The sequence below is a fragment of the Pan troglodytes genome, chromosome 15 (genome assembly GCF_028858775.2).
Source record: "Pan troglodytes isolate AG18354 chromosome 15, NHGRI_mPanTro3-v2.0_pri, whole genome shotgun sequence".
Lineage (NCBI taxonomy): Eukaryota > Metazoa > Chordata > Mammalia > Primates > Hominidae > Pan > Pan troglodytes.
The window spans coordinates 78,415,550-78,437,031 of NC_072413.2; the positions used below are offsets into that span (position 1 = coordinate 78,415,550).

General features: G+C 41.0%; 1 long non-coding RNA gene across 1 annotated transcript; it reads left to right on the forward strand.

Annotated features, from left to right (window-relative positions):
• Window positions 1-996: 996 nt before the first annotated feature.
• Window positions 997-21,164, forward strand: LOC134808382 (uncharacterized). The gene is made up of 4 exons (XR_010151261.1): window positions 997-1,122; window positions 10,515-10,702; window positions 17,586-17,796; window positions 21,011-21,164. It is a non-coding gene; the product is annotated as an uncharacterized LOC134808382 (long non-coding RNA).
• The last annotated feature ends 318 nt before the right edge of the window (window positions 21,165-21,482 follow it).

Sequence of the window (21,482 nt, forward strand, 5' to 3'; positions counted from 1 at the left end):
AAAAGATAAAAATGTCTAGCTTACTGCCTGGTCCATAGAAGCTGTTTGATAAATATATTTTGAATAAAGCAAACAGAGAAATAGAATGAATAGCAGAGACTGTGGTTTAAATCTAGCTGGTTATATAACGTTGAGTGTGTTACCTAAACTCCTTGACATTCTGTTTCTTCATTTGTAAAATAGTGAAATCTTGAGCTGCCTCATTTGGTTGTTGGGAAGATTAAACCTGAACCCATATGCAGAGCCTGATGTACACTGACAGATCGTAGCCACTCAATCAATTTGTGTTGAATAGAAGTATGAATTAATTCATATGAGCTTAGTAATCTTGTTTAAAGAAGCAGAAAAATATACACCCCCTTTAGTAAATATTACATACACATGCATACACCTACTCATAAAAGAGGATGTTAAATCTCTTTAAGTGGTAAGTTTCCATTATTTGGAAAGTCAAGCTACTTAGAAATGGTTATTCTTCAATAATGTAAAAAAAAAAAAAATGGCATGCTTCGCTAATCTAATTGTATTGCAAGAAAAACAAAGTCAAGTACACAACGAAACCTTCCTGCAGAGTATAGGTGATCTGCATAACTTTTACCACAAAGAAGTGGTACACAGACTGCAAAAACTTGAGAACCATGATTTTTAAAGAACCCAAGTGCTACCAGCATTGATTGTCTGATTGTGTGTCTTTAATTTGTTGCTGATACTATTCCTGCTTGAATAAATGCATTTTATTTTGTATAATGTGGCTACTGTAGATACTGCTAGCTGCACCACACTCCTGTCTATTCTACTCTCTTTTAGTAATTGAGTCCATTTGTATCCACTCTCCATCATTTCCACCTCCCCACTTTTAGGAACATGGCCTCCCAGCTCCAGACTACATTTACCAGCATCCCTTGAAGCTAAGTATGTTCATGTGATGAGATTCTGGGCAACGGAGGAGGAGTGGAATTTATATGTCACTTCCTTGAAGACACCTGCCCTGAACTCTTTCTCCAGCAGCGCTGAGGAGTGCGACATTCAGGAAATGGCAATGCGGCAGTAAGGAAGGAATCTGTGCCCTTTAATGACCTAGAGGAGTAGATCCACTTCGCCACCTGGACCGGCCAGACTAATGTGAGAAATACACTGCTATCTATGTAAGCCAGTACATTTGGGGGTTTCTTTGTAATAGCATCTCAACCTCTATCCATGGAATGCAAGGTTTTGTCTTATTTTTCAAGAAAAACAAGTTGTTTCAATGGTAAACTTTGCCTTTAGGACTTCTAGGACAGATGGATTTTTAAATGACACAGTCTGATGTGTCAGGCTAAACTTCCCAAATACCCATTATCATACCACGGTTATTACCAAGGACCTTTCTATCATCTTTTATTTGATAATGGTATTTTGATTTTGAATGGCAAGTTCTTATGTGCCAACTGGGTTGATTTTCATTATGATTGTTTTTTGTAATGAAGTAGCAGTTTTTCAATTTCTTTTACTAACCTTGCCAGTGAATGAATGCTTGTCGAATAATACAAAGACTGTTCAAGTTGCCTTATCTCTGTTATTGGACTTCACCATAAATTAGATTTTAAAAAATGGAGGGTCTCAGAAGAGAATGTCTAAAAAAATAAGAAATGGTTCATCAATTTTTAACTTTGAAATAACAGTATCCATTTTGTATACCATAATTACCAATTTCCATCTGAAAATTTGTTTTGACTAACAGGCAGAACTGGAAATAGAATTTTATTATATTGTTTTGCCACTCTTGGCAATTGGGAAAAAATAGGATTCAAGATTCTAGTTCCACATACCTTTTGTAATAGGGTACCCTGCATCAGAACTTTTATTGTTGGTGTAATGAGGAGCTATGAGATTGTTTAGATGTCAAAAATAAAGTTAATAAAAAGACATGTAACATAAAAGAATGAGAACACCAGACGATGGTGGAATATAACATAATATAGACAGAACATTTCAAAGTTATCATACATGACCACTTACACAACTTATCTAACCATAGATAGAACTGTCCTGGATCAACTGGCCTGGAAAATAACTACACTGCTAATATTTCAGTCACTACAATTCTCAAATTCAGAGAAGCCAAATCAGTTTCTTCCCCTGGCTTTCCCAGTAACCACTGACAGCTGTTGTGGTGGAAAGAACTCCTGGCTATGACTCAGGAAACTTTATTGCTAGTCCTGGCTTTACCATTTACTAAGCATGAATTTGGACAGGTCAAGTAACGTCTGTGCAGAGTGATTATGAACTTCAGAATAAGACAATCTATGGGAAGTATTTCGGAAAATAAGAATAAGATAATCTATGGGAAGTATTTAGGAACTAAAAAGTTTTACGCAAATATGCGTGTGTGTGTGTGTGTGTGTGTGCAAAATAACTCACATTGTAAATTCAAAGCCAAGTATATATTTATATTTGCTTATATATGAAAATATATACATATGATATATATACATATGAACACAAATATACATATATATACATGACCACATGTGTGGGTGTGTGTGTGTGTAAAAACATATTACCCAAATTAAAAACTTTTACTCCTCAGGATTTATGCCCTGGCTGCTTCTAAAATGACTTGAGGCAGCAGTTATAGATTAACATGCAATGCAAAAGTGCAATAAGAAGCTCTAAAACAAAACAGAGTCTATGTAGATGACATTTAAGGAGTAAGTACTTTTTAGTGGAGCCCTCCTGCTCTTTTTTGACGGCTAAAAGCCAAGCATAAAGGGACTTCTACAGTGATAAAATAACCGTTAACTAATAACATATTTGTCACCTGTGAACTCTCACCTTCCCCTTCCCAAATAAAAACTAGAATCATGACAATGACCTATATCTCAGCCTATGGTTTCACCCATATCCCATTCCTCTGTCTCTTGTTCCCTGTGTAATAAAGTTAATAATCCAGTTCCACTAGAGTATTCAGGAAGTACCATCTGGGTGGTAAGTCCCTGTAGTGGAATAAAAGGCACACATTATGCTTGCACCCTAAAGTCAGTAGGATTGTTACAAGCAACATTTTATTGACTTTTCTTTCTCAGTGATCATTAATCAAGAGATTAAGGAACAAGATGACAGTAATGAGAATAATCTGTCTTTCCTTTACTGAGGTCCCAATAATTTTCCCTCCTAAAATAATTTTAAGGAAGCAACGTTTTTAAAATACATGTAAGTAAATTAGGAATTAACGTCTTGGTGGGGTGGAGAGTAATACATATACCTTTGATTCATTAGCTCAGATAATAGCATTCTATTCTGAAAACATCTCTCAATTTCCTTTGATCTTTATTTTAAAACAAACAAATGGAAAGCATTGCATTTTATGGCCTTAGTTCTCAACTTGAACACCAAATATATTAGACTATATTTTTACTGGACAGTTTAGTATTGACAAAGCATATTAATACCAAGATAACTCTATTTCAAATTAAAACTTGCAATCACTAGATTTACATTTGCACTAGCAAAGAATGGCATTTAAGAGATTTGCCTCTCCCCTATCTCTTTCTAAAATGATAATATAAAATGTGTTAACAATCTCTGCACAGATAGCTTGGAAATAAAGAACAAGAGCTGATCATTGAATACCATTTCCATACATTGTTCTAATGCTGTTGTTGTCCTCATCACTTAACCACAGCATCACTCCAGGAGCCCATGCATCTCCAGGCATTAGAAAATGCTCGCAACTGAGGCATAGGTCTTTCAGAAGCTGAAATGTATTCTCCAGACTAACATTTCTGTTTTCTAAACTTTACAAGAAAATGGTTTCTAGAGAAGACTGTATTTAATGTTTGCCACCTTAGAACCATAACGTGCCTTTCTTCCAAGGGAAACCTCCAAAAGCAGTCTCTCATTTAGTATTAGATAGTATACTTGCCAAATAGGCTGCAAAGAATGCCAGCCCTGTTTTACAAATGGAGGCCTAAGTGTCATGAGTCCCAGCCTCTCCCCATGCAGAGAGAGCAAGAGGAAGCAGTGGACCCGCACTGAAAGCCACACATTCCACCCGTTTCTTAAATGTGCATTTGTGAGCTCACATGTCAATAGCAGACTCCTTAAACACGTGGAAACAAATAGAATACATTGGGAACACTGGTCATTGTGATAAGAATTTAACCTGTTTCTCAGAGCAACTGCAACGGGACAAATTGTATGCAAGTAAAAACCATCTCATTGACCCCAGACTCACCTGACCCCTCTTGTCCTCTTGAAGTTCTAAATACCTGCCCAGATTGACGGAAGTCTGCTAGAACAGACTGTGGAGAGAGAAGCCCCAAACCCTTAGTCTTTATATGCCCCTCTTCATCTGTTCAGACATCTCTTTTCACTCTGATTGGCTTGTGGTTCTCTCTCACTGCTCCTTGCCTTTGAAATCTTCTCTGGTCAGCAGTTCTTAGGGTTAATCTCTGCAACTTCCCCAGAGCTTCTACGCACATCCTGGGCATGTATATGTATTTCCAGTGGCCTAAAGTGACAGTCCGTGGTAGATAGCTTCTTCCAACTCCTTTTCCTGGAGACTTGCTTCTCCCTTGTGTGGCTTGTCTTGGCTCTTCTAACAGGCTAAGGGTGGTGATCTATTCTCTTTACCTGCAACTTATAAATCATAATGTGGTTCTGCTTTAGAGGGGTGGTCTGCATGTTTGGCATATTAACTGCCAGAAAGAAATCTCAGGTTCCATATTTGAACCTCTACCTCATCTTCTAAGTGAAGTACTACCAAAAAAATATGATTTATATTATTGCCTTTTCTCTTTGTCACCTTCCTACCCAGATTAGCAATATTTTCCTTTATGAATCTGACTTTTTTTCCTTTTTTCTTTTGTGTCTTGTATAGTTTCCTTTAACACAGTTCACACTATGGGTTGTTTTTCTGAAAAAACAAATTATTTTATTCTTCGTTTCCCACACCATATAGGTTCATATTACAGAATGAGCTTACATGATTTCCAAGGAGTAATAACTAGAATAATTTTGTCATTTCCGCTTCACTTCTTGAGTTCACAAATGAATGCTTAGGTCAGATTCTGTCATAAAAGGCGAAAGGAGTTTCCAAGTTCCTTTGTTTGTGTGAAATTTTATCTATCCATTATTTGGTAAAAGCAAGAGAAGAGGTTAGGAAATCTTCAGCTATGCAAAGAGTTTGCTGTTACAGGATTGTTGAAGTGGCAGATATCCAATATGCCATTTTTGAATGTCACCATGACCATTTCTGATCACCAGAATGTGATAGCATTATTACTTAACATGTAATTGAGTTTTACAGCCTTGGTCTATACACAGAGATGGCAAGACCATCTTTTTGAAACCATGTTTAATTGAACTTAACAGATTTCTGCCTAACAGATAAATATCAGTTTCCCTGAAGTTCTTCATTTTTGTGAAATTCAATTAGTGATGAGATTTAACATTTTCAGCAATAAATTCATAACATCCTAGGTTTAATCTGTTGAAATCTTGAAACAGATGAATTCATCCCTCCTTCCCAATTTCTCTGGATGGAGGTGTAGTGAATGTCCTCTCAGAATTCTCAAACACTGAGTTATTTTTGAGGCAGAACATTTCCACTGGTTGCCCTTGGGTAGATATGCAGTATTATCACATTACCTTTGAAATCTCTCTAGACTGTGACCCACATTCTCAGCAAGGCAACTGTATATGAACACCTTGTTCTCCATCAACTTTTTTTTTTATTTTTAATGACATCTCCCTTGAGTATCTGGTCACTTTGTAAGGTCTCCATCCATTGAGTTGAGTACATGTGATACATGTCTGTAAATTGCATGGATATTTTCTTTGCTCAATTTAGAAGTACCAAGAACTTTATTAATATATCCCCAAATATTTCAGTTGTAAAGTTCACAATATTGTCCTAGAGAATTACATTTATCAGTATTTCTTGTATTTTTTTCTTCTTACTCTGTACCCCAGTTATACATATGTATATGTGTTTATACATTTATAGTTAAAAATATATTTTCTATCTATCTCTCTAATTCACAATTCAGGCTTTGATAAAAGAAATGCTTCACTGAAATACAAGATCTTGATATTCATCATTGCTCTCTGTGGACACAGATCTTGGTGTGCTATCTTTCTTTGTTTTTTTTTTCTTTTTTGAGATGGAATTTCACTCTTGTTGCCCAGGCTGGACTGCAATGGTGCTGTCTCGGCTCACTGCAGCCTCAGCCTCCCGGATTCAAGTGATTCTCCTGCCTTGGCCTCCCAAGTAGCTGGGATTACAGGCATGTGTCACCACGTCCAGCGAATTTTTTGTATTTTAAGTAGAGTCAGGGTTTCACCGTGTTAGGCATGATGGTCTCGATCTTCCGACCTCAGATGATATGCCCACCTCAGCCTCCCAAAGTGCTGGCATTACAGGCGTGAGCCACCATGCCCGGCCCAATCTTTCATAATAATATTTTTCACATGGGCTGTCTGAAAAAAATCTTAAGAAGTCATTGTCTCACTGTCTTGTCCTACCATCTCCAGATGCCCAAACCAGTCTTCAGAAGTGAGCTTAGCTAATAAAGACTTCAAATGTTTTGTCTACCCCAAGATACCTTCATTTTAATCAAGAATAAAACTTAATACATTTCTAAATGGCAGGTTTCCAGATACCCTTGATGGGGGTAGGGATACCCTTAATGGGGGTGGGGAAATTGAGGTAGAAATATTGCCAGTGCTTTGAAAGGGACACAATGAAAGAGGCAAAATACTTGCAACTTTAATGACTGAAATTATTCCAATTAATAATTGTACTTTCATATATTTTTTCTAATATTTACCCTACAAGGTGAGTATTGTTCACAAATAAGGAAGCTGAAGCTCCCAGTTATTATGTGACTTGCTCAGGGTGACAGGGCACAGAAGTGGCCAAGCCAGGTCTGTCGATGCCCATGCCTGACCACCTGTTCCTGCACAAAGACCCTGTTGGAAGGTGTTGAGGAAAGGATAAGTGAGAGCTAAAAATTTCCAAGTATCAGCTATAAGTAATTTGAGATTTTTATAGGAAAAGAAGTTTGGACCCGAAAATATATCTGGAGAACCTAAAATCTCCCCTCTCAACACTTTCCTAAAATCTGAAAAAAGTGAAAGAGTAAAACAGAAAGAGCAGGGGCTTAAAGTCAGAAAGCACCGGGTCAAAGTCTGCTACTGCCTCTTACACTGCCTCATACCTTAAGTAAAAAAACATAGTTTTGTATCCATGTTCTCCCATTGAGTAAAAGAATATAATGTCAACTTCATAGGGCTACTGTGAGGATTAAATGATGTAACTTATATGAAAGTCTCAGGATAAGTGTTCTGTTTATAGTGCAAACTCAATAAATGGTCTTTACTTCTCCTTTCATCCATTGTTATAATTTATTTACAACATTTTATTTTATTTTATTTTTTTGAGACATGGTCTCACTCTATCACTCAGGCTGGAGTGCAGTGGCATAATCATGGCACACTGTAGCCTCAAACTCCTGGGCTCAGGTCTTAGCCTTAGCCTCCCAAGTAGCTAGGACTACAGGCATGCATCACCATGCCCTACTAATTAAAAAAAATTGTAGGCTCACGCCTGTAATCCCAGCACTTTGGGAGGCGGAGGTGGGTGGATCACGAGGTCAGGAAATCGAGACCATCCTGGCTAATACGGTGAAACCCCATCTCTACTAAAAATACAAAAAATTAGCTGGGCATGGTGGCATGTGCCTGTAGTCCCAGCTACCCAGGAGGCAAAGGCAGGAGAATCACTTGAACCCAGGAGGCAGAGGTTGCAGTGAGCCGATATCACATCACTGCACTCCAGCCTAAGCGACAGAGCGAGACTCTGTCTCAAAAACAAAACAAAACAAAACAAAAACCAAAAAACACATTTATAGACATGGTGTCTCATTTTGCCACCGAGGCAGGTCTCAAACTCACAGCCTCAAGAGATACTCCTAATTCAGCCTCCCAAAGCACTGGGATTTGAGGTGTTAGCCACTGCTCCCAGCCTGCAACCTTTAAATAGCTGCAAAGGAAGAGGCTTTTCAAGTCTGTAACTACATATACCTAAATGAGTGCTAGACAACAGCTGTACTACCTTGGTTAAGAGCATCAGTTCTAAATTGTAACTGCTAGTTCAGATCCTGGCTCTTCTCTTTACGAATTTTGTGATCTTGGCCCATTGGCTCAACACTACTGTGTGTCAATATCCTTAGGGAAAATACTGGCACTTACTTTGTGAGATTTTCTGAGATTCAATCAAATTCATTAATGAAAGTTAAGTGCTTACTATAGTAGCCAGAACTCAGTAAGTGCTCCATAAATGCTAGCTGTTATTACTAACCAAGCACATAATAGATTTAGAAGAATCATTCTCAACAGGGTTCATCTTGCTCCCAGAGGACATCGAACAATATCTAGAGACATTTTTGGTTGTTACAACTCAGTAGGAAGCTGCTCCTGGAATCTAGATCATAGAGGTCAGGGATGCTGCTAAACATCCTAAAACATAAAAGACAGCCTACCCCACAAGGAATTATTCAGTCCAAAATGTCAATAAAGCTGAGGCAGAGAAATAATGAGCTAGAAAAATCACCTTTAGTCAACAAAGATCCTGAGATGTTTTCTCCATAGGGCATTAGATACCACTAACCAAATATTGCTGGCAAACAAAATAACCCTATGAAACTGCACCCCATCCAATACCAAGTAAGCTAATGCTGGAAAAAGTCAAAATGATAATTGGATATATGGAAGTATAACACTCTAGTATGTCTTAGAGTTATTTAAAAATACTCCTTTGAAAGAGTAATCTTTATTTCTAATTAGAATCACTTTTCTAAAATTTATTGAATAGAATTCTGAGAGTGATGAGCAAGGATATAAAAAAGCTTTAGAGACTACAGGTCCTATCAAAATTAATGCCTGCAAATTATCTAGATGTCTTCTCCCATAGGACCCAGCAAGAAAAAATGGTGTACTTACAATGGATACTGGGTAGGAGAGAAAGTGGCCATGAATTTTCATGCTTCTTTATATTTTCATCCTCCTCAACCTAGCCTAGATAATTTTTGGATGGTGGGATTATTTAAAGAAAGCTAAATGAGAAGGGCTCAAAGTATCTTTTTCCTTGCAGTCCTGATCTCTTAAATTTAGCCAGAGCTCTAGCTGAGAGGATTTCTTATCCATCCTTCCTATGAGCTTCTCTGTATCTCCTCCAGCTTGTGTTGAAGAGAGTATATTGTCCACTTGAAACAAAACCTACTAAGACTAACAGAAACACTTTCTTCATAAAAAAATAGCCTCTTAAGTCTGAAGAGCCTCTGAAGTCTGAAGTTCCTTAAGGAACACACCATTGACCCTGAACTTCATTACTTGGGAACTGATGGTTGGTTCTCAGGGAACGGCTAAGTAACAGTGAGATCCCTTTCCTTCTTCAGTCCTTGGTATGGAGGTACTGCTCAAACACAGAACAGGGTTCCAGTGATGATACATGAAAAGGTATGACTCCTTTCTTATGCTTGCAGGTGAGACTCACAACAGAGGCTTATATACATAAACATAGAATGTGCACACTGTTGTCTGCCATAATGTTAAAGGAGGACTCTGTAATATTCCAATTATAGTGGGCTTAATAACAGTGCCTAAAGAAATCATTCCTGTATTAGTCCATTCTCACACTTCTACAAAGATACTACCCGAGATGGGATAATTTATAAACGAAAGAGGTTTAATTGACTCACAGTCCCACATAGCTAGGGAGGCCTCAGGAAACTTACAATCATGGTGGAAGGAAAAGTAGGCACTTTCTTCTCAAGGCAGCAGGAAAGAGTATGCGTGTGTGAGCACAGGAAAAACTATCATTTATAAAACCATCAGATCTCGTGAGAATTCACTCACTATTACAAGAACAGCATGGGGAAACCACCCCCATAATCCAATCACTTCCCTTCCCTGACACTTGGGAATTATAGGTCCCTCCCTCTACATGTGGGGATTACAATTTGAGTTGAGATTTCGGTGTGGACACTGCTAAACCATATCATTCTGCCCCCGGCCCCTCCAAATCTCATGTCCCTTATACATTTCAAAACCAATCATGCCTTCTCAACAGTCCCCCAATGTCTTAGCTTGTGGGAGTTCAGTCAGGCTGGTGGGAAAAATTTTAAAGATAGTTATAAGAAAAAGACACAAACCTTGGAAGGCCAGGGGGGGTTGCATAAGCTCCAGTAATAGATCAGGCTGAAGGCAGCGTAATCCTTACCTTGAGTTAATTGCTTAGGGCGTAGAGTAGTTTATCTAAATAGCTTGTTTACTCCTGTGGTCCTAAAACCATCCTTTGATAACTGCTGCTGCAAAATTACTCTCTGCTTGGGAGGTCAGCAATGTCAATTACCCTCTAGTGGTGTTTACTCAAGACCTTTGTCATTTATGCTGAATAAAGGCGAGGTTTGCTAGATGATTGGCTGGTCTGCAGCTGCAACTGTTTACAGCACTCTCCTTGGTGTCTGTAGGTGGCCCGGACTCTCAGCTGGACTGACAGGCAAAATATCTGTGTCCGTGTACGTTATTCATCTGTCACTGGGTCAAGGTCTGTGGGACAGACCCCCTACAGCTGGCGCTCCGTGTGAGGAATGCTGCGAAGGATCACGACGGACCCCCCAAAAATGAAGGTGAAAAGGACCGCATAGTCAGTGAGTCAGTAAGTCAGTGGTGCCTGCTTGGAATTTCCTAGTCCGGGGTGGGGGATTGTTCAGGCTGAGGTTTCATCATGGGACAACAGTTATCAGTGCAACAGAAATAGTATATAAAAGTATTGAAACCGCTGCTTAAGGCTAGTGGAGCCAGGGTTTCGCAGGCTCAATTAAGGGACCTAATGAAAACTGTTGTAACCCATAATCCATGGTTCCCAAAAGAAGGCACACTAGATGTAGAGCTCTGGGAACAAGTGGGAACAAATCTTAAACAACATCAGGTGTAAGGTCTATGGGTCCCAGTATCATCTTTAACGTAGGGGCCTTAGTAAGGGCGGCTTTGGTCCCACTATACACAGAAGAGCCTAAAAAGGCGAAGGAGGAGGAACTGTCACATACTTTACCACCCCTGAGTCCCTCAGCCCTGCTATCACCGGGGAAAAATAACAAAGAGGAAACGGAGGTCTTGCCTGAACCTCCTCTTCCAATAAATAGGAAAAAAGACAAGAGACACTCTCCAGCTATGGGACCTTGCCTTAAGCAAGCGGCATTAGAAGGGGAGCTTTCAGCCTGCCTGGTAGTGCAAGACTGACAAGGCGATCAGCAACATGAACCCATTTCTTTTAACGCTTATAAAGAGCTAAGAAAAAGCATTAAAGAAAATGGAGCCACTAGCCCATTTACAAAAGGAATAATTGAGGACTTGGCAGACAACTTCCATATGACCCCATGGGACTGGTCAATGCTAGCTAAAACAACTTTGGACCCTAGCCAATACCTCCTTTGGAAGGCAGAATATGATGAGTTGTGCGAACAACAAGCCAACCAGAATCAGGCAGACAGGCAAGACATAACACTGCTATGCTCCAGGGGAGGGGTCCCCATGCCGATGTACAACAACTAGATTTTGATCCCCAGGCCTATGCTCAAGTGTCTTTGTGCGCTCTCAGGGCTTGGGACCGAATTCCCAAAAGCAGAGTTCAACAGGGATCTTTTATAAATGTTCGACAAGGGCCTCAGGAGCCATGTGTTGAGTTTATCAATCGGTTAACCAAGGCAAATAAGAGACAAATTAGTCACGCCCAGGCCACTGATATCTTATTGGTGCAGTTGGCTTTTGAATATGCTAATGTGGATTGCCAGCAAGCAATGCAGGCAATCAGAGGAAAGGCAGCCACAGTCGGGGAACTTATACAAGCATATCAGCTGGAGGGAACTGAGACACACAAAGCCAAAATATTGGCTATGGCATTAAGGCCTCCTAAAGTAAAAAGGGAGAGAAGCCAAAATTATTTTCTATGTGGAAAGCCAGGTCATATGAAGAAGGAATGCCCTCATAGTAGAGACCAAAGTAACTCAGGAAAGAACCCCCTTCTATATGCCCCCAATGTAAAAAGGGGAAACATTAGGCAAATCAATGCAGGTCAAAATTTGAAAAAAACGGAAACCCCATAAGTAACCAGGTAGGAAACTTCATGAGGCCCCGCTACAAATGGGCAACGCCAGCAGCTTTCCTTGGTCAGATGGAAAGTCCACAGTCCTCTCTCTCATAGCAGGCACCACTGGGAATGCAGGACAGGACTTACTCTGCCCCAGTGAATTAGTGCTTAAAGAAGAAGACCCTAAAAGGGTTACAACCGGGATCTGGGGCCCGCTGCCTCTGGGAACAGTGGGATTAGTCCTAGGGTGGTCTAGCCTATCTGGTAAAGGAATTAATGTGCTCACTGGGGTAATTGATAGTGATTACCAAGGTGAGATATAGGTTAAGATGGAATGTAAAGGTCTGCATATTCTTCCCCCTGGATCAAAGATAGCTCAGTTACTGATTTTACCATACTAGGTCCCCAAAGCCCACAGAAAGGAAAGGGGAAGGGAAGTTTGGGAAGCACAGGAGACACAGGAGTATATTGGAATCAATTAATCACTGACCAGAGACCCATGATTACCTCAGAAATTAGAAATAAGAATTTTACTGGCTTATTGGACACAAGGGCGGACATTTCAATTATTAGTGATCAAAACTGGCCAGACATTTGGGCTTGGGTCACTCAGAAACAAAAAATTGTCGGCACTGGGGAAGTGCACACAGCCAAGCAGAGAACGTGCCCCCTAACATGTTGCAATTCAGAAGGAAGAAAGGCAATTATGCAACCTCTAATCATGCCCATCCCTGTTAATCTTTGGGTATGGGACCCATTAGCCCAATGGGGGTCACTCTGCAGACCCCTTTCTAACAAGGGCCACTGTTATTATTCTTCCCCTACCTCGATGTGGCTCTCTCAAGATCCTATTTGGGTAGAACAGTGGCCTCTGAAGGGAGAGAAATTACAGAGGGTCCATGAATTAGTTGAAGAGCAGTTAAAAGCTGGACATGTGGAACCCTCTAATAGTCCTTGGAATTCGCCCATTTTCCTCATTCCCAAAAAGTCTGGGAAATGGAGACTTTTGCATGACTTACTTGCTGTTAATGTCAATTTGCAACATATGGGACCCTTTCAGCAGGGGCTCCTTTCCCCCATGGTGATTACTCAAGATTGGCCTACAATCATTATTGACTTAAAGGACTGTTTTATATATATATATATATTCGTTATACTTTAAGTTCTAGGGTACATGTGCACAACATGGTTTGACACATAGGTATACATGTGCCACGTTGGTTTGCTGCATCCATCAACTCGTCCTTTACATTAGGTATTTCTTCTAATGCTATCCCTCCCCCAGCCCTCCATACCCCAAGAGGCCCTGGTGTGTGATGTTCCCCGCCCTGTGTCCAAGTGATCTCATTGTTCAACTCCCACTTGTGAGTGAGAACATACAGTGTTTGGTTTTCTGTCCTTGAAGGACTGTTTTTATATGATTCCCTTAGCAGAACAGGACAGAGAAAAATTTGCGTTTAAAATACCATCTATCAATAATGAAAGGCCAGCTTGTCAATTTCATTGGAAAGTGCTTCCTCAAGGAATGCTAAATAGTCCTACCATGTGTCAGTATCATGTAAATCAAGCTTTGCTACCCAGTAGAGAAGAATTTCCTGATTGCAAGGTTATTCATTTATGGATGATATTCTACTAGCAGCCCCAATGGAGCCAATGCTTTTAAATGTATTTACCTCTGTCATAAAGAATACACAGCTAAAAGGTTTAATCATTGCACCTGAGAAAGTATAGATGTCTTCTCCTTGGAAATATCGTGGGTACATACTAACTTCCCCGTCAGTAAGATCTCAAAATGTTAAATTAAATATTAGCAACTTACACACCTTAAATGATGATCAGAAATTACTAGGTGATATCAACTAGCTCTGCCCTACTCTGGGTATATCTACGGATAAGCTGCAAAACCTGTTTTCTATCTCAAAGGGCAATACAGCCCTAGATTCTCCCAGATATTTAACCCCTGCAGCAAAAAGGGAAATTGAGGAAATAGAATAAACCATCTCTCAGATGCACCTAGATAGTATAGATCCAGGCTACTCAATTCAACTGTTTATCTTTCCCACCAAACACTCCCCTACAGGGTTAACCCTGCAGACCCCAGGACTGCACTTTCTAGAATGGTTTTTTTGTTTTTGCTCACATACCAGGACTAAAACACTAGTTCCCTATATCCAGTTACTTAGTAAAGTCATCTATTCAGGCCACAAATGATGCAGTCCGTTGCTAGGTTATGATCCTAATATCATCAGGATTCCTTTAAGTAAAAAGCAGTTAGAAGCAGTATTGCCCTTATCGATGGACTTGCAAATAGCACTCTCTGATTACACAGAACAAATAGAGCATGTCCTTCCTGCTGACAAACTCCTTCATTTCTTATCTTGTACTCCTGTGATCTTGCCTACACAAATAGTTCACTCCCCCACACCTAATGCTTTAACACTGTTTACTGATGGATCTGGTAAACATGGAAAGGCGGCAGTCTTTTGGAGACTACATAATTCACTCACTTGATCTGGATTTACTAGCACTCAAAGAGCTGAGACTGGGGCCCTGATATTGGCCTTGGAAACTTTTTCCGCTCAGCCCATCAATATTGTTAGCGACTATGCCTACTCTATTTATTGCAGAACCTTGCAACAGCCCTAATTAAGTCCACTCTGGAGCCCACCCTGTGTGCTCTTTTTCTTAAGACTTCAGCAATTGCTAGATCAATGTATACATCCTATTTTTATCACACATTTTTGAGCCCAGAGTTCACTGCCTGGCCTATTGGCTTATGGCAATGATCAAGCAGACCTTCAGGTTATGACATCACTGCTTGACCAAGCCACCCAATCACATCAATTTTTCCACCAAAATTGGAGAAACTTATCTAAACAATTTCAACTTACCCAGAGACTAGCTAAACAAATTATCCTGCAATGCCCAGATTGCCAGCTCACAGGCGCATCCCCACCTTCAACACGTGTTAACCCTAGAGGACTAGAACCTAATCAGTTATGGTAAACAGATGTTACACACATCCCTGAATTTGGAAAACTTAGATACGTACATGTATCCATTGATACCAACTCTCAATTAGTGCCCATGCTTTGCCTGGAGATTCCACCCGATATGTCATTAAACGTCTTTTAACTTTTGCATTTATGGGATGGCCCACAAAAATTAAAACTGATAACGGTCCAGTTTATGTCAGCTCACAATTTCAACAATTTTGTCACACGTGGGATATCCAACATTCCACAGGCATCCCATATGACCCCCAAGGACAGGCCATAGTAGAACGTGCCCACTCCACCCTTAAAAATATGCTCAAAAAACAGAAGAGGGGGAGTATGGGTAAAGACCCTGCAACGCTACTAGCACAAGCCTTATTTACCCTTAATTTTTAAAATTTAGCTGACAAATTTCAATCAGCTGTAGAAAAGCACTTTGCTAAAACCTCTCAAGACATAAAACCTGCAGTTTTATGGAAAGATGTAAACAGTAATATATGGTGTGGTCCAAATGAATTACTAACTTGGGGAAGAGGGTACACTTCTGTCCACACCCCCTCAGGTCCTCTTTAGATTCCAGCATGATGCATCAAACCATACCATGGCATGGCTAGGACCCAACCCGGTACCAGAAATGAAGGAACTGACCTTACAGGACCCACAGCCCTGGATGATGTGGCTTCTGTGGACGACAAAAGCCCCGGACATTACCTGGGGTATGCTGAAGAGGACAACTCAGGAGGCTAAATGAATCCCGCTCCAGACACAGACACCATTCACTTCAGATAATTTGTTCCTTGCTATGCTGTCTGTTGTACATTGCAATTCACATAGGGTATTGCTCCTTTTTAGGCCCTTGCTTTGTCTGCAACCTGTACCTGCTACACTCTATTGGGCTCATATCTTAGATCTGCCTTTCTTTAGTCCTGTCACCTAGGCAGACACCCCCTTCCCAGGCTTTAATAATGTGACTGCTTGGCTAGGAGGGATAGATTTACCCCCAGTGGGGTCCCTCATTAATGGCACACATTGGACTAAGATGCCAGATAACACTAAGTATCACTCCAATATCCTCCCACTATGTGTTAAGTTATAAAAGTTCTAACCCTTACTGTGTACCTGCTCAAACACAATTATGGCTACATCATGGCAAAAGAAATGCCTTAAGAGTCTTAGCTGCAGGTAGCCTCAAACCGGGTAATTCAATCAGTGTTGCTTTCCCAAACATTCCTTCCTGTGCTAAAGAACAAAGCTAGGAAAGTAATGAATTCCACTTTAGTTGGGAGGTCTGTCACAGGGGACAAGCCCGTAGCCTCCAGTTAGGCAATTATAACATCTTAGACTGGAACCCTCATGGCCATTTGCAGGACAGCCTTACTGATGTTCACATCCATCATGGCATCAATCACAGTTTCGTAGCCTTGTTCCATCCCCCTGTGATTTGGGCCAATGAGGGGATGGGATATCCCAGACCCCAAGTAAAGTCCATCCCACCTCAAGACACTTTATGGTGCCTGGGACATCTTAGTACTTCCTTTGACACCTGGCATGGGACATATCATAATTCCAGTAACAACTATATTATAACCTTTATTCATAATCACACTGATCAGTGCCTAATTTGCACTACCCATCCATATGTTTTCCTTATGGGAACTAATATTTCCATTACACCCCAAAATTCTGCATTTGTGACCCAGGTGCAGGAACAGGCTTGGTTTGTCTCGTGTATCACTAATTATAATATATCTAATTTAAATATTACTAGTGCCATGGTATTAAGGAGACAATCTGAGGCATTCCTATCAGTCAATCTGACACACGACTGGCAAGGTTCCTCTGCCCTTGCCACCTTAGAATGTACCCTATCCCAGGTCAGACCCAAAAGATTCATAGGCACACTTACAGCCTTTATAGTCTCAGCCATAGTTATCCTAGCAACTGCTAGTGTGGCTGTAGCATCTATTACTGAAACAGTACAAATGCTGTTTTTGTAGATAATTTGGCCAAAAATGTGTCTAATGAACTTCTCTTACAGCAGGGTACAGATCAAAAGATTCCTGCATGTCTGCAAGCCCTTGAGGCTGTCTTGGAATATGTGGGGGAGTGACAAGATGCACTGGCATTCTGTCAACAATTAAACTGCGACTGGGAGCATAAACATATCTATGTCAGTTCTCTATCATGGAATCAATCAACGCACAGTTGGGATGAGGTGAAACAATACCTCTGGGGAACCTTTCATTACAATTTAACAGCAGATGTAAAGCAACTTACAACTAAAATTTTAGAATCCCTTCACACGATACATCTACACACCCAACAAACAGCCATATGGAAGAGCATGCAAAATCATCTCTCCTGGTTAGACCCCCGCTCCTGGGGGTCACTCTTTGACTGGAAAAGAATGTTGCTAATTATACTCATGATTGTCTTATGTTATTTGCTAATTCTAGGATACAAAGCTGGAATAAGAGGAATGACCACTTCGTCTGACAGACCTGTTGCTGCACACATCTGTACCCTTCGGTCAACAGAACCCGATGCAAAGAACAGAAAAGGGAGCGATGTAGGAGTTCAGACAGGCTGGTGGTGTGTCCAGAATTTATTCCTTCCGGTGGGTTCTTGGTCTTGCTGACTTCAAGAATGAAGCCGCGGACCTTTGCTGTGAGTGTTACAGCTCTTAAAGGTGGTGTGGGCCCAAAGAGTGAGCAGCAGCAAGATTTATTGTGAAGAGCAAAAGAACAAAGCCGCTGCAGGCTGGGATAGCCAGTTTTTATTCCCTTATTTGTCCCCACCCACATCCTGCTGATTGGTCCATTTTACAGAGTGCTGATTGGTGCGTTTACAATCCTTTAGCTAGACACAGAGCGCTGATTGGTGAGTTTTTACAGAGTGCCGATTGGTGCATTTACAATCCTTTAGCTAGACACAGAGCACTGATTGGTGCGTTTTTACAGAGTGCTGATTGGTGCATTTACAATCCTTTAGCTAGACACAGAGTGCTGATTGGTGCATTTTTACAGGGTGCTGATTGGTGTATTTACAATCCTTTAGCTAGATAGAAAAGTTCTCCAAGTCCGCACCCTACCCAGGAAGTCCAGCTGGCTTCACATCTCAGTGGGAAAAATTTTAAAGATAGTTATAAGAAAAAGACACAAACCTTCTTGGAAGGCTGGTTGGGGGTTGGTTTGCATAAGCTCCAGTAATAGATCAGGCTGAAGGCAGCCTAATCCTTACCTTGAGTTAATAGTTTAGGGCACAGATACAAAGGAATGTAGAGCAATTTATCTAAATAGCTTCTTTACTCATGTGGTCCTAAAACCAACCTTTGATCAACCACAGGTGCATAATTGCTTCTACTCCGGAGGTGGGCAGTGTCAATTACCCTCTAGTGGTGTTTACTCAAGACCTTTGTCATTTAATCTATACTGAATAAATGTGAGCTTTGCTGGCTGATTGGGGCCACAGCTGCAACTCTACAGCACCCTCCTTGGTGTCTGTAGGTGGCCTGGACCCTCAGCTGGACTGACAGGCAAAATATCTGTGTCAGTGCATGTTATTCATCCATCACTGGGTCAGGGTCTGCAGGACAGACCCCCACATTAACTCATTCAGCATTAACTCAAAAGTCCAAGTCCAAAGTCTCATCTGAGACAAGGCAAGTCCCTTTAACCTATGAGTCTGTAAAATCAAATACAAGTTAGTTACTTCCAAGATACAGTGGAGGTACAAGGGTTGGAAAAATGCTTCCATTCCAAATGGGAAAAATTCGCCAAAACAAAGGAACTACAGGCCACATGCAAGTCTGAAATCCAGTGGGGGGCAGTCATTACAACTTAAAGCTCCTAAAAAATCTCTGTTGACTTCATGTCTCACATCCAGGGCATGCTGATCCAAGTGGTAGGCTCCCACAGTCTTGGGCAGCTCCACCCCTGTGGAATATACAGCCCCCCTCCCAGTTACTTTGATGGGCTGGCATTGAGTGTCTGTGGCTTATCCAGGTGCACAGTGCAAGCTGTCAGTGAATCTACCATTCTGGGGCCTGAGGGACTGTGGCCCTCTTCTCACAGCTCCACTAAGCAGTGCCCCAGTGGGGACACTGTGTGGGTGCTCCGACCCCATGTTTCCCTTTCCACACTGCCCTAGCAGAGGTTTACCATGAGGGATCGACCCCTGCAGCAAACTTCTGCCTGGACTTCTGTAGCAGATGTTTTCATACATCCTCTGAAATCTAGGCAGAAGTTCCAAAACTTCAATTCTTGACTTCTGTGCACCTGCAGGCCCAACACCATGTGGAAGCTGCCAAGGCTTGGGGGTTGCACTCTCTGAAGCAACAGCCCGAGGTGTACATTGTCCCCTTCTAGCCACGGCTGGGATGCAGGGCACCAAGTCCCAAGACTGTACAAACTAGCAAGGTGCTGGGCCCAGCCCATGAAATCATTTTTCCCACTAGGACTCCAGGCCTGTGATGGGAGGGGCTGCTGTGAAGGTCTCTGACATGCCCTGGAGACATTTTTCCCCATTGTCTTGGCAATTCACATTTGGCTCCTAGTTACTTATGCAAATTACTACAGCAGGCTTGAATTTCTCCCCAGAAAATCGGTTTTTCTTTTCTATCTCATTGTCAGGTTGCAAATTTTCCAAACTGTTATGCTCTGCTTCCATTTTAAACATAAGTTCCAATTTCAGATCATCTCTCTCAAGTTCAAAGTTCCACAGATCTCTAGGGCAGGGGCGAAACGCTGCCAATCTCTTTGCTAAAGCATAGCAAGGGTCACCTTTGCTCCAGTTCCCAATAAGTTCCTCATCTCCATCTGAGACCACCTCAGCCTGGACTTCATTGTCCATATTACTATCAGCATTTTGTCAAAATCATTCAACAAGTCTCTAGGAAGTTCCAAACTTTCCCACATCTTCCTGTCTTCTTCTGAGCCCTCCAAACTGTTCCAACCTCTGTCTGCTACCCAATTCCAAAGTCACTTCCACATTTTCCAGTATCTTTATAGCAGCACCCCATTCGTAGTACCAACGTACTGTATTAGTCCATTCTCACACTTCTATAAAGATACTATCCAAGACTAGGTAATTTATAAAGAAAAGAGGTTTAATTGACTCACAGTTCCGCATGGCTGGGTAGGCCTCAGGAAACTTACAATCATGGCAGAAGGAGAAGCAAACACCTTCTTCGCAAGGCAGCAGGAGAGAGTGTGCATGTGTAAGCACAAAAAAACCTGCCATTTATAAAACCATCAGATCTTGTGAGAATTCACTCAGTATCATGAGAACAACATGGGGGATGTTGCTTCCATAATCCAATCACTTCCCTTTCCCTTCCTTGAAACATGGGAATTACAGGTCCCCTACTTGACATGTGTGGATTACAATTTGAGATGAAATTTGGGTGGGGACATAGAGCCATACCATATCAATTCTCTAATCCCTGGAACCTGTAAATGTTAACTTATTTGAAAAAAAGGATCTTTGTAGGTATGATTAAGTTAAGGATCTTGAGATTCAGGGCATTATCTTGGATTATCTGTCTGGACCCTAAATAGCATCATAAATGTCCTTGTAAGAAGGGGATCTGACACACAGAGAAGAGTAGAAGGCCATGTGACCACAGAGGCAGAGATTGGAGTAATGCAGCCATAAACCGAAGCTGGCAGCCACCAGAACTTGGAAGAGGCAAGAGATCGATTCTTCTGTGGAGGTGATACCTTCATTTCTGTTTGGTGAAACTGATTTTGGACTTCTGGCCTCCAGAACTGTGACAGAATACATTTCTGTGTTTTAACTCATCTAGTTTGTAATTTGTTTCAGAGGCCACAGGATGACAAATACAGTACATTGTTTATGACTGTGGATTCTCTTCTCACAGGCCTATATCACCCAAACCTGAAAAGGGAAAGAAGGATGTGAAGAAAATAATATAGGAGGAGGAAGAATGACGAAACAGCGGGCAAGAAAAAGAAGAAGACTAGAAAGAGAAGATGAAGCAGGATAAAGTGGAGGAGAAATCGCTTTACTGAATGGTAGGTCATATACAAATTATACTGGGGAAAAGTGAAATTTGGCCCCTAAATTCCACATCTGCCTACACGGTGAACATTGAGGGTATGCCTAGGTCCTAAGAGGAATTTGTCTTCAATAATCTTCATGAATCATTTAAGAGTTTTAATGGTAACTGATGAGAAAAATTTCAGTAAGCTATATTAAAACTGTTAAATGATTTATTTAACAGTTTTAGTCAAAACAGTGACCCCTTATTCATCAAGCACTTAGGGTTGATTTGGCAACACTAAACATCCTTTAAGATTCTGTTCGTAACCTACTTCCTCTATAAAATCTTC